The following is a 17,101-nucleotide window of genomic DNA, read 5'->3' on the forward strand; positions in this document are numbered from 1 at the left end:
TATTTATTTCAGTTTATATGTTCCAATTGCAATTTAGCATGTAAGGAATTCAAGGCAGGAACCTGAAGTTGGAAACTGAAACAGGCCATGGAGAAATGCTGCTCACTGGCTGATTCCCCAAGGCTGCTTCAATTTGCTTTCTTACCCCTCCCAAGACTAACTATCCAGGGATCTCATTGTCATCAGAAGGCTGGGAAACGCCCCACAGACCAATCTGATAGAGGGAGTTCCATTTATTTGTTTATTTTTGGTTTTTCGAGACAGGGTTTCTCTGTGCAGTCCTGCCTATCCTGGAACTCACTCTGTAGACCAGGCTGGCCTTGAACTCAGAAATCTGCCTGCCTCTGCCTCCCAAGTGCTGGGATTTAAAGGGGTGCAGCACCACTGCCTGGCTAGAGGTAGTATTAACTAAGGCTTCCTCTCCCGAGATAATTCAGTTGGCTAAATAACAACGTGAACCAGCACAGCTTGAATTTGAGGAAATGTATCTGGGAAATGGTCACTTGAAGGTTCCCTGGGATTTCCTTCAAAGAAGTGTTTTTTCACTGTTGGTGGTACTCTGCACACACCCCACCCCTTCTTTGGCTTCAAGTTGTACTCCCCTCCATATTCTTATGGATCTGACCTTTCTGAGTGAGGCCTGCTGAAGTAAAAGGTAGAGTTTTGTACCTGGGGCCTTCTACCACTAGGAGGAAGTAGTACAGCGCTGCTTCCTGGGCTGCACTAGTGTTTGAAGGCAGCAGATTTAGCACTTGGGAATGAGGACCCAACCCTTCCATTCTCTGGGTTCAGGAAGACTGTTTTAAACTGGGTCTGGAGCAAAAGAAGGCTGAACAGCAGTGCAGGCAACAGAGCCCAGCTGCTTGTCCCAGACAGCACAGCTGAGGACGTGTGCTGCTCTCCACATGTGGAGAAAGATCCTGAAGCTCCTGTGTCAGTGGTGTCTGGAGGGGTGGCCTTCGAGAGGTCCATGAAGGCCCCTCCTGGTGGTATGAACTGCTTCATGAAAAGAGGGAGAGACTCAAGTTAGCAGTTCCTCCCTCTGCTGTCCTTGTGATGTCCTGCACCGTCCAAAAGGCCCTTTGCCTTCAGTAAGCATTTGGACTTCCCAGCCTCCAGGACCGTGAGCTATGAGGCTTCTTCCCCTCCACAAGTACTGGAGAGTACATCACGAGGCCTAGCTAACATTCTATTTCTTTCTTTCCTCCTCTTCCTCCTCCTCCTCTTTCCATAGGCATTGGTGTCTTACCTGCATGTATGTCGGTGTGAGAGTGTCAGATCTTGGACAGTTGGAGCTGCCATGTGGGTTCTGGGATTTGAACCCAGGTCCTCTGGAAAAGCAGAAGTGCTCTTAACCACTGAGCTATCTCTCCAGCCCCTGCATTCTATTTTTTAATGTGGGGGAAATCAGAGAACAACTTTTAAGAGTGTTCTTCTAGTACATGGGTCTGAGGAACTGAACTCAAGCCAAAAAGCTTAGTAGCAAGAGCCTTAGCTAAAACAGTGTACTAATAGTAATATGCCAGGCTGGAAAGATGAAAACTCAGGACAGTGACCTGTGCCTGTAACTTGAAGGTGCTGGAGGGTCCCAGGAACTTGGTACTGGCATGGGCACCATAGTGTGACTTCCTTATAAACAAAACAAAATTAAAAAATAAAGTAAAAATAAAACACAAAGCTGCGCAGGGCAGCGTGGCACACACATTTAATTCTAGTACTTGGGAGGCAGAGGCAAGTGGATTTCTGTGACTTTGAGACCAGCGTGGTCTACACATAATGAGTTCCAGGACAGCCAGAGTTACTTAGTAAGACTGTCTCAAACAAACAAAACCCACAGAAATTTAAAAGCTAAGTGAGGCATGGTCACATACATTTTAGTTCTAACACTAGAAGGTAGAGGCAGGCAGATCTCTGAGTTCAGGGCCAACCTGGTCTACATAGAGAGTTCCTGTCTGTCTTCTGCTGGGGTGCCCAAGCAGTACTGACAAGCTGCTCAGGAGAGGCAGAACACAGTCCATGATGGGGATCCTCATTCAGTGTTTCCAGTTGGGAAGGAGGGAAAGTGGGAGGATCAAGGTTTAAACTTCCCCTTAGGGCAAATACAAGCCAAGCAGGAAGGGAATGGCTGAGCCTGGGACGGGACAGGACAGGACGGGACGGGGGTGGGGGGTTGGGGGGGGCAGAACCTGGTTTTTGAGTGAGTGCCAAGAGTACTTGGGGCAGGAAGAGAAAAGGCCTCCTCTAGGAGATTTGCGGGAAGTGATCCATGAAGAAGAGACGGACCTTGTGGTCCAAACTTTTATTTGATGGCGGATGTGAATGCATACACCTTCCTGAGGGTGAACCAGGGATTACATACATTTTGTGGGAAGGGATGCCCAGGACGGGAAGCTCATTGGCTGAACACTGGACCTATTGGCTACCTCATTAGCATGGAGAACTCCAGGTTTTTATACTATGGCGACTGATTGCCACCGGCCTCTCACTGGATTGTCTTGGTTACATGTTCCAGATCAGGTAGTTTGGCAGGGATCTGGCTCCACTCCTGCCATTCTCAATTCTGAGATTCCCTGGAATCTGAGCCTGCTCAACTTACCAGTTCTTCTGTCTGGTGGCACGGTCCACTTGCTCCACAAGTTCCAGGCCAGCCAGGGATATGTAATGAGATTCTATCTTTAAAAAAGTTCAAAAATTAATAATAATAATAAAAAGCAGTTTTCAGCTCGTTAATTTGGTTTAACAGTACAGAAGGATCTCTTCCCTGCTCTGTGTTTCATTTGTTTTATTTTTAATTTTTATTTTGTTTGGGAACTGAAGAATATTAAGAAAATCTGGCTTTATTTATAATGCCAGTGTGTGAATGGAAAGGAAAGTGATAACTTACTTGTTTGGTTTTTCAAGACGAGGTTTCTCTCTGTGTAGCCCTGGCTATCTTGGAACTCATTCTGTAGACCAGGCAGGCCTCAGATTCACAGAGATCCCCTGCCTCTGCCTACTGAGTGCTGGGATTAAAGGTATGAGCCATCACCGTCTGTCAGGAAGTGGTATTGTAAAGGCATTACACAGTTATGAGTGTCCTTCTGTGATGGTTAGTCTCTGTCAACCAGATTTAGAAGCACATAGGAGACACATCTCTGAACATGTCTGTGCGAGCATTTCTAGGGAAGTTTTAATTGTGGCAGGAAGGCCCACCCTGACTGTGCATCTGCCGACTGCTGGTCCTTCACACACACTCATACTCACATGCACACACACACCCATACACACATCTACATGTAATTCAAATAAATATAAATCTTAGAAAATTCCTTAGCTGGGCGTGGTAGCACACACCTTTAATAGCAGCACTTGGGGGCAGAGGCAGACAGATCTCAGTGAGTTAGAGGCCAAGCTGGTTTACATAGCAAAGTCCAGGACAGCCAAGGCTATGTAGAAAGACCCTGTTTCAAAAACAAAACAAAACAAAAACAAATTCTTTAAAACCAGGAGTGGTAGCACACACCAGGAATTCCAGCACCTGGAAGACAGAGAGGCGAGGCAGGAGAGTCTCTGAGTTTGAGGCCAGCCTGGTCTACAGAGTGAATTCCAGGACACCCAAAGATACACAGAGAGCCCTGACTGGTGTGTGTGTGTGTGTGGGGGGGGAATCCAGCTTCATTAAGATCATAGGAGACAGGCTGGAGAGATGGCTCAGCGGTTAAGAGCACTGACTGCTCTTCTGAAGGTCTTGAGTTCAAATCCCAGCAACCACATGGTGGCTCACAACCACCCGTAATGAGATCTGATGCCCTCTTCTGGAGTGTCTGAAGACAGCTACAGTGTACTTATGAATAACAATAAATAAATCTTTTTTAAAAAGACAGCTACAGTGTACTTATGTATAATAAATAAATAGATCTATCCTTTTTTTTGGCGTAAATAAATCTATCTTTAAAAAGATGGGAGACTTGCATGTGGTGTGCTGATGTGAACCCCTTTAAGTAGTGCATCCTGGTATCATGTGGTCCACCATCCCTGACACACGATGCCATCACTAGGGAACATTGTTCACTCATGTCTCACAAGGACACATGAGGAGCTAACTCCAAACCCCACACTTTTCTCTCAACGTGGTCATTATCCTCAGCCCATCTATTGGTTACTTTCACAAGCTTAAACATAGTGTTTGCAGTTTCATTAATTAGGCTTCTGTCCATAAGAACACCCTTGACTGCCCGGAGGGAAGATGAGTCTGTTTATTTCTCTAACTTGGCTTTCCGGCTCCCAGCTTAAGTCATCTTTATGGCTCCTTTTACATTGTCAACACTGAAGTAATTCTAATCCATCTACAATTACAATAAAGCGTTCTGAGTTTTATAGATTGAGTCAAAAGGTGAAGATCTGTCAGCCCTGTTTGTGTGTGTGTGTGGTATGTATATGACTGTATGAGTGTTTTTCCCTGTATGGTATACATACATGTGTGTCTGTAGTATGTTTCTCTCTGTATGTTTGTGTGTGGTGTATGTCTCTCTGTGTGTTGTGTACATGGATCTTTCTGTGTGTATATATGTATATATGTGTTCTCTCTCTCTCTCTCTCTCTCTCTCTCTCTCTCTCTCTCTCTCTCTCTGTGGTGTGTGTGTGTGTGCACATGTGAGCACAGAGGCCAGGGGTCAGCAATGATGTCTACCATAATCACTGCCAACTTTCTTTCCTTTTTTAATTTTTTAAAATATTTATTATGTTAAAGTACACTGTAGCTATCTTCAGACACTCCAGAAGAGAGCATCAGATTTTGTTACAAATGGTTGTTAGCCACCATGTGGTTGCTGGGATTTGAACTCAGGACCTTTGGGAAAGCAGTCAGTGCTCTTAACCACTGAGCCATCTCTCCAACCCCACCAACTACAACTCTCTTCTCTCTCTCTCTCTCTCTCTCTCTCTCTCTCTCTCTCTCTCTCTCTCTCTCTCTCTCTCTCTCTCTCTCTCTCTCTCTCTCTCTCTCTCTCTCTCTCCCCCCCTCCCCCTCCTCCCTCCTCCCTCCTCCTTCTCTCTCCCTCCCTTTTTTCCTCTCCTCTCCTCCCCTCCCCTCCCCTCCCCTCCCCTCCCCTCCCCTTTTTCTTTTCTTTTCTTTTCTTTTCTTTTCTTTTCTTTTCTTTTCTTTTCTTTTCTTTTCTTTTCTTTTCTTTTCAATTAGAGAGATAGGTTCTCTTAATGAACCTGGAGCTGAGTTACAGACACATGTGGCCCCAGCAGGCTTTTTACACAGGTGCTTGGAACCTGAGTTTGGAGCCTCAGTTTGTAGGGCAGACACTTTATCAACTGAGCGGTCTTCCCAGGGTAGTCTTGAACTTAGTATATAGTACTTTCCCTCCAGCTTCCACATCCCCAGTGTTGGGTTACAGGCATGAGTCATCACATTTTTCTGAGTTCCACCAGCATCCCCCACCCCCACCCCCCGTGTTTAAATTACCCCCACCCCCCGTGTTTAAATTACTTTCCTTGCCTCCTTGCGTTCCCTTCCTTTATGTATGCTTCCTATATGCTCTTCTAGAATCCCAGGGATACAGCAGGACCTGGGGAGTTCTGTCCGAAGGCCTTTCTCTCAGCAGCATCACTTCCCAGGGTCCGTCCATGGCCCAGTGCTATTTCCTGGATCTTCCTTCTAACTTTGAAGAGCTGTGTCCTGTTTCTAACGTCCCACATGTTCCCCTCTCTGTTCTCTCAAATCTCCAAATAGCTTCCAAAGAAAGGTCAGTGGGGTCGGGCATAGTGGCGCACACCTTTAATCCCAGCATTCGGGAGGCAGAGGCAGATGGATTTCTGAGTTTGAGGCCAGCCTGGTCTACAAAGTGACTAAAAAAAAAAAAAAAAAAAAAAAGGTCAGTGGGTGTGTGTGTGTGTGTGTGATGTTTTCTTACACTGTGTGACTTGGTTTGGTTTGGTTTTGGTTTTGGTTTGTTTTTTTTCTTTTTTTTTTTTTTTTCTTTTTTTTTTTTTTGAGACAGGGTTTCTCTGCGTAGCCCTGGCTGTCCTGGAACTCACTCTGTAGACCAGACTGGCCTTGAACTCAGAAATTCGCCTGCCTCTGCCTCCTGAGTGCTGGGATTAAAGGTGTGTACCCTTTAACCCTACTCTGACAAGTAGTTCAACAAATTAGAAAATATCTGTGTGTATGTGTGTGTGTGTGCGCGCGTGCGCGCGTGCGCGCGTGCCAGTGCCACTTTGCCCAGCCATTCCTTTGCTCTTGTTGCACAGCAAACTACCATAAACTTCAGTGACAAAAGAATACTGCTTTCTTTCTACAAACCTACAGCTTATCTTTGGTTCAACTGATCTCCCAGGACTTGGCTGGACTTGACTCTAGGCTTGTCTTCATTTTATTTCCACATGAGGAATGTTTCTGGAGGTAGAAGTCACGCCCAAACCTATGAGGAGCATAGCTCAAGCCTCTATCTGAGTTATATCTCTTACATTTTGTTGATCAAAACAAGTCACATAGCTCAGCCCCACCCTGATGGAGCCAAGGCATGCTCCTTGGAAATCAAGGTAAGGGAATAAGTATTTTGGGGCAATGATCTCATCGTCCACAGTGGGTAGGTTTGACATGACTCTTTATTCTGCTCTCCATTTTATTGGTAAGTTAGCTGAGTATCTTGCTTCCCCTCTCCTTTAGAGATTTTTTTAATAATCGTTTTACTCTTTTGTTTTGTTTTGGTTTGATTTTTTTTTTTCTCTATGTAACCTTGTCTGCAACTCACTCTGTAGAGCAGGCAAGCCTCAAACTCACAGATATCCATCTGCCTCTGCCTTCCAAGTGCTGAGGTTAAAGGCGTGTTTTTTTTTTCTGTTTTTCTTTGTAATATATTTGGCATATACTAAAGAATACGTATATAAAACATGATAAACCATAAATCAAAATTCTAATGGACAGTTATTCATAGGACTTTTTTACTCCTTTGGAGAGGGGCTCTTGCACAGACCACGGAGGCTTGGAATTCCCCAGTCTCCTGCCTCTCCTCCTTAGTGCTCCAACTGTCCCTGACTTGATCTTTGGGAGCTCTCACATCCTCCTGTTGTGGGCAAAGAGACCCTTTGCACAGCTTTGAAAATACATCAGGCCTGGATTTGTGCACACCTCCCCATATGTTTTGTCCTGAAGGAGGTCTCCGTGTCCTTGTGAGGTGTTCACTGTCTTCCCTGGGTAGTGGCCTGTGTGCCTCTGTTGGCTATAGATGGTTTACTGTGTTGTGCAAACCTCCTATTTCACTGGATTCTTCATTATACCTAATTTACTTTTGTATTCTGAGGAGAGAGTATACTTCACTGCTCTCCTCAATTCCCGTGGCCTTTTGAAAAAATTATCAATTATGTTTATGAAGAGTCTACCTGCATGTATGTATACCATACGTGTGCTTGGTCACCCCGGAGGTCAGAAGGAGTTATGAAGTCAACAGTTGTGAGCCGCCATCTGGGTGCTGGGAAGCTCTCTTAGCCAATGAGCCACCTCCCCAGTCCCCCCACCACAGTGACCTCCTCCTTCCCCAGAGCCACAGCTTCTGCTTCTGTATTAGGGCTGACCCTCCTGCCTTCTCTAGTCCCACTTCCCTCACGGGCTCTCCACCTCCGGCACAGCCAGCCCTCTCTAGTTTTGTTACCACCATGTAAACAAATCTGATCTCTGCACATTGAAGGAAACCTGCAGCGTTTGGCCCTTTGAGTCTGATTTAGTCTCCAGAACATGAAGACTTCCTATTTAGGGATGAGGATGCAGTCTCTTCTTATTTTGCTTTATTTTTTCTTTTTAATTTGTTTGTTATTTGGAGTTTTGTTTGTTTTGTTCTGTTTTGTTGTTGTTGTTGTTGTTTTGTTTTTGAGATGGGGTCTTATTCTGTAGTTAATTTGGACTTCCTGTTAGCATAGGCTGGTTTCAAACTCACAGTGATCCTCCTGCCTCTGTCTCTGGAAAGAGCTAGTGTTCCAGGCACGAAGCACCATGCCTAGGATTTAGTTTTCAGGGAGCCTAGTGATTCACTAGAATGGTCTTGGCTTTTGTTTATCTGGGAATTTCTTTTTTTTTTTTTTTCTTTTCTTTCCTTTCCTTTCCTTTCCTTTCCTATCCTTTCCTTTTCTTTTCTTTTCTTTTCTTTTTTTTTTTTCCTGGTTTTTTGAGAAAAGGGTTTCTCTGTGTAGCCCTGGCTGTCCTGGAACTCACTTTGTAGACCAGGCTGGCCTTGAACTCAGAAATCTGCCTGTCTCTGCCTCCCAAGTGCTGGGATCAAAGGCGTGTGCCACCACGCCGGCCCTATCTGGGAATTTCTTATCCCTCCCTCCTGTGTGTGTGTGTGTGTGTGTGTGTGTGTGTGTGTGTGTGTGTGTGTATGTGAGACAGAGACAGAGACAGAGAGAGAGAGGGTCTCTTTATGTAGACCAGGGTGGATTCAAGCTTGCTATGTAGTTCAGGCTGGCCATATGTTTTCCATCCTCTCACCTCTGCCTCCTAAGAGCTAGAATCTCCTTTTAGGGTAGATTGGTTGTTAAAATTTTTATTGGTGGTCACAGGGAAAGGGACCTCTTCCATCAGTGGGAGTATTTGCAGGTTCTCCAGACACTCCAGGCTTGGGTCCTAAAGGGCCTGGGTGTGACTGGGTACATCTGGCAGGTTCCCATTATCTCCTATGGACACTGTGAAGTTGTAGGGTGTGGCCTGGTTGACAGTGGTGGCTCTCAGTTAGGGGCTGAGTGAGGGAAGAATTACGACTGGAAATGAGCAGTTATCATCTCCTTTCTCGGGGAGCTCTTGAGGAAGGTGGAGCATTTCCTGGCCATCTGGGTCTCAGTAGAATCTCTCATCATCATCATCATTATCATTACTACTCCTACTATTTTGTATTTCATCACAATTAAGAAGTTCTCAGCCATTGGTTTGTTTTTCCACATGATCTCTTTCCTCATTTAGTTTAAAAACAAAACAACAATCCCTTGTTCTATTTTTCTGCAATTCTTTCTTCTCCTTTTTCAGGCAAGAAGGCCCTTACCAGATGCTGACCCTCACACAATGGTGGACTGGCTCCAGCCCAGCGAGACAATACATTTCTGCCCATTATATTACCCATTGGGCTGACTCGATAGTTCAGTGGGTAAGGTGCTGGCTGTTCAGTCATGAGGACCTAAGTTTGAATCCCCAGAATTCATATAAAAGCCAGACTCGGTGGCTCGAGTGTATAACCCCAGCACTGGAGAGTAGAGACAGATCATGGGAGCTCACGGGCCAGCCAATCTAGCCAAAGCAGTGAACTCCAGTACGTGAGCCTGCCTCAAAAAAATAAGATTGCAACACTATACCATATTGACATAGGAAGACACTGGACATTAATATAATATATAGGAAGACATCAGACATCAATATATTGTATTGAATATAGGAAGACATCAGATATCAATATGCCATACCGAATATAGGAAGACACGAAACATCAATTTCTGTCCTCCACATGCGCATGCACGGGTAAATACACCCACACTCACACAGTTACAGGTCCCTAGTCTCCTACCACAGTGTGTCAGAGGAACCGAGCAGCACAAGCCTCGGTCTGGAAACTGCAAACTTTCCAGCAGACTCCAGGGATTCACGACAGTCACAACCGACAGATTCTGCTGTGACGTCATCCAGACGAGGAGTGGGTTCCTGCCACTTCCTGTTTCATCCTCCGCTCCGATCTCACTGCTGTATAAGGAACTTACAAATCAATGATGAGGAACAAGGGGCTTGAAAGCTGGACAAAGGATGTGTGCACAATTTCCCCACGGGAAGGGACCAGCATCGTTCAAAACCACGATGTGATTCCACTCCACTCCGAATCTCACAACCTGTGTGTTACCTTATATGGCAAAAGGTGCATGGAGGCGAGAAGCTTATCCTGAATCATCTGGCTGCTTTTCAGATGTAATTGCCTGTGCCGTCCTGAGAAAGAAGCACGTGCCATGTGCCTCACTTGTTTCAGTTCTGACAGCCTCTGGCTATGCTGCCCAGGCTGACCTCAGACCTCAACCTTCTTGCCTCTCTGCCTTCCTATTGCTAAGGTTACAAGTGTACACCACACACACACACACACACACACACACACACACACACACACACACACACACTCGGGGGGTGGCAATAAACAAAGGCAGAAATTAGAGTGATATAGCCTTAAGCCAAAGAAACAGATTGCATTAGATGGGGATGTTGCCATGGGAGAGGGAAAGTCTGTTCAGTTGTGCTACCTAGCCTGTGATTTATCCATGCAAAGACAAAAGAAACCAGGCAGAGACAGTGGGCAGTGGGGACCATCTTGCACTCGCACTGCTGGGAGTCGGGGGTGGGGTGGGAAGAGTAAGATGGCACACCAGCTTTAGAAAGTGAGTCTTCCGGTCTTCAAGAGCTTAAACATGGGGGTACCAAGGAAGTGAGCAATGCTGCTGCTCGGAACACACCCAGGAGTGAAAGAAGTTGCCTCCAAGTAGCAGCTTGTCCGTTAATATTATAGCAGTGTTAGTCACGATCGCCCCCATTGTCCAACTGCACAGGAGAAACAGAATACTGTGTGTGTGCAATACTGTGTGTGTGGAATACTGTGTGTGTGCAATACTGCTGTGTTGTGGAATACTGTGTGTGTGGAATACTGTGTGTGTGCAATACTGTGTGTGTGCAATACTCTGTGTGTGCAATACTGTGTGTGTGCAATACTGCTGTGTTGTGGAATACTGTGTGTGTGCAATACTGTGTGTGTGCAATACTGTGTATGTGCAATACTGCTGTGTTGTGGAATACTGCTGTGTTGTGGAATACTGTGTGTGTGCAATACTGTATGTGCGCAATACTATGTGTGTGTAATACTGAGTGTGTGGCATACTGTGTGTGTGCAATACTGTGTGTGTGCAATATTGTGTGTGTGGAATACTGCTGTGTGTGTAATACTGCTGTGTGTGTGGAATACTGCTGTGTGTGTGGAATACTGCTGTGTGTGTAATACTGCTGTGTGTGTGTAATACTGCTGTGTGTGTGTAATACTGCTGTGTGTGTGGAATACTGTGTGTGTGGAATACTGCTGTGTGTGTGGAATATTGTATGTGTGCAATACTGTGTGTGTGCAATACTGCTGTGTGTGTGGAATACTGCTGTGTGTGTGGAATACTGCTGTGTGTGTGGAATACTGCTGTGTGTGTGCAATACTGTATGTGTGCAATACTGTATGTGTGCAATACTGTGTGTGTGTAATACTGTGTGTGTGCAATACTGCTGTGTGTGTGCAATACTGTGCTGAACTGGTGGTCACTGTTTCTGGGTGCCCTACAAGAACTTTTATTTTTTATTTTATTTTTAAAAGACTTTATTTCATTTATATGGATACACTGTAGCTGTCTTCAGACACACCAGAAGAGGGCATCAGATCCCTTAACAGATGGCTGTGAGCGACCATGTGGTTGCTGGGAATTGAACTCAGGACCTCTGGAAGAGCAGTCAGTGCTCTTAACTGCTGAACCATCTCTCCAGCCCCCCAAAACTTTTATTTATTTACTTCTATCTACCCATCCATCCACCCATCCATCCATCCATCTATCTATCTACAGGATCTCTCTATGTACTTCTGGTTGTCCTAGAACTCACTATGTAGATGAAGCTGGCCTCAAACTCACTCTTCTTCTCAAATCCTGGGATTAAAGGCTGGAGTCCCTTGGGGCTGGAGAGATGTCTCAGTAGTTAATAGCATTGACTGCTCTTCAATTCCCAGCAACCACGTGGTGGCTGACAACCATCAGTAATGCAACAAAGATGTCCTCTTCTAATGTATCTGATGTCAGCTAAAATGTGCTCATATATATTAAAAAAAAAAAAAAGGCTGGAGCCCCATTCTGGCTTAAAAATGCCTTATTCAGGCACTGTTTGTGATTGGACCTCTTTACACATGGAAGATGCTGTTTGCTCTGAGGCCGGGGCATCTTTCCCCCTCAGTGAATCCTTTTGAGGATACTCTAACAAGCCTGCCCCAGGCTGAGCTCTCAGCTGATTCCAGGTGCAATCAGGTTGACAATTAATTAAACATCACACCCATCTATTTTTATTGTTTCTGAATTTCTGTTCCCTATCCCCCAACACACACACAAACACACACAAACCACACAAGCACATGCACACACACACACATGCTCACACATTCTTCTTTGAGACAGGTTCTCACTATGTAGCCCTCATGCAGGGCCAGCCCAGCTGCCTGGAACTCCCTTTGTAGATTAGACTCACCCTGAATACACAGAGATCCAAACGCCTCTGCCTCTTGAGTGCTATTAAAGGCTGCACCATCATGCCTGGCATACTTCTGTTAAAATTTTTTTTTAATTTATTTTTATATATGTGAGTGTTTTGCCTGTATATCTGTGTACCACGTGACTGTCTGGTGTCCACATGTGGGTGCTGGGATCTGAGTCCTGGTTTTCTACAAAGGCAGCCAGTGCTCTTAACCCCGCAGCGCTCTCTCCAGCCCCTCACACACTTGCCTTTGTTGGAGGTTAAGAGGGAGTTGTCTGTGCACTGATCACATTTTCAGTTTGTTCTTCTATTTGGGAGTGTATACATTGTGTCTTCACAGTGCCTGTGGACTGAGTGCTCTTCCTCACTGCGACACAATACTCAGAGAAAACCAATGAAGGAAAGGGTTGTTTTGACCCCCAGTTGCAGAGGTCTTAGCCCGACAGGGTGGGGAGGAAAGGGGGAGGGGAGAGGCAGAGGAGGTGGGAAAAGAGAGGTCTGGCTTAGGACTTTTCCTTTTCCTCAGACCGAGCCTTTCAGGGCCAGACTTCCTTCCTCTGCTAACCCTCCCTGGAAAGAACATACTCAGAGCTGTGATATATTTATTAATCTCCTGGGTGCTTCATAACCCAGTAAGTTGGCAGATCTTGTACCAGCAGATTGTCTAAATTCAAAGCATGTCTGTAGTGCAGTTGTGTCCTCTGGGTTGGCCATGACTTTACTGCCTTGAAGCAGAGCAGCTATGACAATCTGCAAGCCTCCCTTGTAAGTCAGGACTACTAACAGTCTTTTATGAGAGGGCCACGACACCCTGGAGGCTCATTAGCGCCTCCCCAGGATTCCGATAGCAACTATATAAGAGGTGACAGTTGTCTGGGGTGGGATGGGGTGGTGTAGCTGCCTGGGTCATCAATGCCTCTCTAAGTAACCCTGATATGCTAACTGATTTACCTGGCTGGTCTTGAGTAAAGTTCTCCTTTGTGGGGCTGGAGAGATGGCTCAGCAGTTAAGAGCATTGATTGCTCTTCCAGAGGTCCTGAGTTCAATTCCCAGCAACCACACGGTGGCTCACAGCCATCTGTTATGGGATCTGATGTCTTCTTCTGGTGTCTCTGAAGACAGCTACAGTGTACTCGTCATATATATATATATAATAAATAAATAAAATCTTTTTTAAAAAAAGTTCTTGTTTGCTCCTGTAGGTGCCCTCTGCAGTGAGTTGCTTTTTCTTTTTCTTTTCTTTTCTTTTCTTTTCTTTTCTTTTCTTTTCTTTTCTTTTCTTTTCTTTTCTTTTCTTTTCTTTTCTTTTCTTTCTTTTTCTTTTTTTTTCTTTTCTTTTCTTTTTCTTTTTTTTTGGTTTTTCCAGACAGGGTTTCTCTGTATAGCCCTAGCTGTTCTGGAACTCACTTTGTAGACCAGGCTGGCCTTGAACTCAGAAATCTGCCTGCCTCTGCCTCCCAAGTGCTGGGATTAAAGGCGTGTGCCACCACGTCCCACTTGCTCTTTCTTTATGTCTCCCAGGAAAAGAAAATAGAAAATCTCATCTTTCCTTTCCTGTGACTACAATGGCATCGCTTAGAATCTCGTTTGAAAGCCCAGAGATGGTGGCCTGCACCTTTAATCCCAGCACTGTGGTGGCAGAGGCAGGTGGATCTCTCAAGTCAAGGCCAGCCTGGTCTACATTCAGGGAGCAAGTTCCCTGACAGTAGAGACCATAAGCTACTCATTTAAGACTACGTGCTACCTAGGGCCCAATTACCCCAAAGTAAGCCTCAGATGCCGAGAAAACCACCACTGCCAGAAGCAGAAGACTCAGTTTTTGTCCTTGGTATGGTGTTGAAATTACACTCATTGTGTTGGGGACACTGGGTGTGTCTTCCAGATTTGGGAAGCTTTCTCTCGATCTGGGGAGATAACTCATTTGGGAAAGCACTGGCCACACAGGCATGAAGACCCAAGTCAGAATGCCAGTGATTGGCAGGTCTATAATTCAAGCACTTCTGTGGTCAGATGGGAAGCAGAGACAGGAGAGTCAGGAGCTCAAGGGCCAGAGAGCTGTCTCACCTTATTTCAAGGACGGTGGAATGTGAGAATTCAGGTCCCAGGTTGTCCTCTGACCTCCACATGCACTGGGGACAAATGCACGCTTGTGGTCACACACAGAAAAAAATTAAATCCTTTTTCTTACTGTTTAATTGTCTTTCCTCCTTTCTTTCTTTTTTTTTCTTTATTTCATTTTCAAGATTTATTTATTTATTATATGTAAGTACACTGTAGCTGTCTTCAGACACGCCAGAAGGGGGTGTCAGATCTCATTACAGATGGTTGTGAGCCACCATGTGGTTGCTGGGATTTGAACTCTGGACCTTCGGAAGAGCAGTCGGGTACTCTTACCCACTGAGCCAACTCACCAGCCCCCTTCTCCTTTCTTTCTATAATTACTACTAGCCTGGTATAGAATCCCAAGGCACTGCTCATTTTTACCTAAACTGAAGACCTGGCCACATGGTCTTCAGATAGGAAAGCATCCAGTACTGCTAGATGCAACAATGTGGCTGGCTTCACATCACCTTTTAATCTCCTTCCCCTTCTCTTAGAGCTTTTTGTAATTCTTACCCCCACCCCCACCCCCCCACCCTGAGACAGTGTTTCTCTGTGTAGCCCTAGCTGTCCTGGAACTCTCTCTGTTTAACTTTAAACTCAGAGACCCACCTGCTACTGCTATGTCCTGAGCACTGGGACAAAGGTGAGCACCACCACGGTCTGGCTCAACCTCGTTCTTTTGATGAGTCTGGGTTGTCTCAGTGCCACATTCTTCTCTGCTGAGTTGCCTTCGCCTGGTCATAAAAATAAAACAAAACAAACAAACAAAGAAAAAAAAACAACAAAAAACAAAAAACCCCACAGCTGAAGCTGCGTGTGCTGGCTAGCATTTTAATTCCAGCACTTGAGAGGCCAGAACCAGGAGGGTGGATACCTTTAAGTTCCAGACAGCCAGGGTATACAGTGCAGTGTCTCAGAAAACCGCAATGGGCTCTGGCGAGATGGCTCTGTGGTTAAGGGCACTTGGTGCTCTTGCAGAGGACTTGGGCTTGATCCCAGCACCCACATGGTACCTCTTGACCCTCTGTTACTCCAGATCTGATGCCCTCTTCTGGTCTCTGTGGGCACCGGGAACATAAGGCGTTACACAAACATATATCCAGGCAAACACTCATATATAGAAAGTAAAATGAATACATTTTTAAAAATTGACTGTAATATGAGGGTTTGAGTGGGTCTGGGTTCAATTCTGTTAATTTAGAATGCTGCTAAGTGTTGAGTTGTCTCTAGCTCCCTTACATGTCATTATTGTGCTAGTACCATGGTGTCTTAATAATTGTAACTTGAAAAATAATTATTATTGGGCTGTGGAGATGGCTCAGTGGTTAAGAGCACTGACTGCTCTTCCAGAGGTCCTGAGTTCAATTCCCAGCAACCACATGGTGGCTCACAGCCATCTGATACCCCCTTCTGGTGTGGCTGAAGGCAGCAACAATGTACTCATATAAAATAAAATAAATATAAAATAAATCTTAAAAAATAAGTATTTTTATTATTGTTGTTATTATTATTATTTATGGGCACCTGACTGGCTTGCGGTTTTGAAAGTGCAGGTCAGGCCCCAGGTTCTCTGTCTACAGCTTGGGGATCAAGTCTGGCTCTCAGCTACTACTCCATCACCATACTGGCCTGCTACCCACCATGATGCTACCCACCATGATGCTACCCACCATGATGCTACCCACCATGATGATTAGGAACTGCCTCTCTGAAGTGGTGAGCAAGGCCCCAAATCAATATTTTCTTTTTTTCTTTTCTTTTTTTTGAGACAGGGTTTCTCTGTATAGCCCTGGCTGTCCTGGAACTCACTTTGTAGACCAGGCTGGCCTCCAACTCAGAAATCCCCCTGCCTCTGCCTCCCCAGTGCTGGGATTAAAGGCGTGCGCCACCACGCCCGGCTACCAATGTTTTCTTTTTTAACTTACCTTGTTTGTGGTTTATCACAGCAATAGAAATGTATCTAAGATCCGGGCATGGTGGCTATGCCCGGCATAGGCAGAGGGGATTTCTGAGTTGGAGGCCAGCCTGGTCTACAAAGTGAGTTCCAGGACAGCCAGGGGTATAAGGAGAAACTCTGTCTCAAAACAAAAACAAAAACAAAAACAATCAAAACAAAAAGAAATGTATCCAAGACAGTGTGTCAGCATTCAAAGAAGTCTCCATGCAGGCCTGAAGAGGTCTTCAGATCCCCTGGAAATGAGGTTATAGATAGTTGTGAGGTGCTGACTGCTGCTGGGAATTGACCCCAGGTGAGTAACCTCTGAATCACTAAGCCATCTCTTCACACCTCAGGACTGTAGTCTTTTTTTAAACAAACAAACAAACAAACAAACAAACAAACATGGTTTATCTATGTAGTTGTCCTGATGTCCTGGATCTCACTCTGTAAAACAGGCTGGCCTTGAACTCAGCGATCCACCTGCCCCAGCCCGCAGAGTGGGGGGAATTAACAGTGTGAGCCACCATGCCCAGTGGTGTTTGTAGTTTTGTACTGAGTTTTGAGATCAGGAGCTGTGAATGTCCAGGTTTGTCCCGGTGCCCAGCATCTCTACAGTTCACCGGACTCATCGGAGTTCCTCAACTTACCATAGACTTCCTAGGAATTCTATTTTGTTGTGTGGTGCTAGGGGTTCATCTTAGAGCCTCACATATGCTGGGCAACTGTGCTACTGCCATCTGTGCTGGATACTTGACACAGCCTAGAGTAAAGGCCGGTCTGATGCAAGT

This window comes from Mus musculus, chromosome 12 (genome assembly GCF_000001635.26).
Source record: "Mus musculus strain C57BL/6J chromosome 12, GRCm38.p6 C57BL/6J".
Classification (NCBI taxonomy): Eukaryota; Metazoa; Chordata; class Mammalia; order Rodentia; family Muridae; genus Mus; species Mus musculus.